At 35.5% G+C, this 1,078-nt stretch overlaps 1 pseudogene; it reads right to left on the bottom strand.

The window, feature by feature from the left end:
• The window catches only part of LOC107620472, a 27,553-nt pseudogene that overhangs the window by 3,296 nt on the left and 23,179 nt on the right, over positions 1–1,078 (bottom strand).

Genomic DNA, 1,078 nt, shown 5'->3' with positions numbered 1-1,078 from the left:
AAAATTTAATTATATATTATTACGTTAACAAAAGAATTATTATTTAAATATTCATTTAAATGCTAAGAATTTGATTAGATATCAGTGTAAAATATTTTAAAATAACGGTTACAAATTTTGATATACACTAAGTCACTAATATTGTAAAATGTACGCAGTTATATGTGTATATATATTTTTTTTCTTTTTCTTTCTATCGAGGATATATAGTTAATTTGTTATTAGTTTGACAAAAATAAATTGTGGTAACAAAAATATAGTTTAATAAGAATAAAAAAGATATACAGTTAATTATCATGTAATTTCTTAACAAAGCCAAGCAACTTCATACATGTATCAAGTATAATTGTATTTTGTATATATAAGGTTATGACTTATGATACTAAATTTTGCATAATTTACCATAACCAGTTTCGGAGGAAATAGCGCCTGAAGCTACCAACTTCCACAAGAACGTTGATATGGACTCAAGTTTTGTGGGCTTAGCACTATTTGAGGTTGCAAGTGTCTGTATGTGATTGAGTTGTTCAACGGTGATGTAGTATAAAAGACAGATGACTGGGCCGACATCGGGCTTGGTATTTGGCTCGGGCTTGGATGAAGGGGGGAGATCCGTATGGGGAACATACATGGTACACGCGGTCAATTGAAGGGTTGATTGAAGGTGGGCGTTGTGGGCTGAGGCGGGAGGAACGAAAACAAGGTTGATGAGTTAAGATGGTGGGCTTTGTGGGCTGTGATAGTTGGGCCCATGATACCAAAAACATGTTTGCACTATAAGCATCTGCCATGCGATGGTCAAAACTACATGCTACTACTAATTTACCAAACTTTAATGAAGTTGCCTAGTTCAAAAACTTCTTTGGCAGAGGTAGACGCAATCATCAGAGACATTCTCCATCTGCTGAATGAGGCTCCAAATATGGGAGTTACCTGAACTCTAAGAAACGGAAACAACTTAGCTCACCAACTGGCAGCGATAGCAGTGAGAAATGGATTACAGAGGCAGTGGATAGTCAATCCACTTACTCAAATCAAGAATACAATTAGAACAGAAGCAGGGTTCGCAACACTTCAG

Source organism: Arachis ipaensis, chromosome B10 (assembly GCF_000816755.2).
Source record: "Arachis ipaensis cultivar K30076 chromosome B10, Araip1.1, whole genome shotgun sequence".
Taxonomy (NCBI): Eukaryota; Viridiplantae; Streptophyta; class Magnoliopsida; order Fabales; family Fabaceae; genus Arachis; species Arachis ipaensis.
Note: the sequence above shows the minus strand (reverse complement) of the source record. Positions and strands in the feature narration are given on the sequence as shown.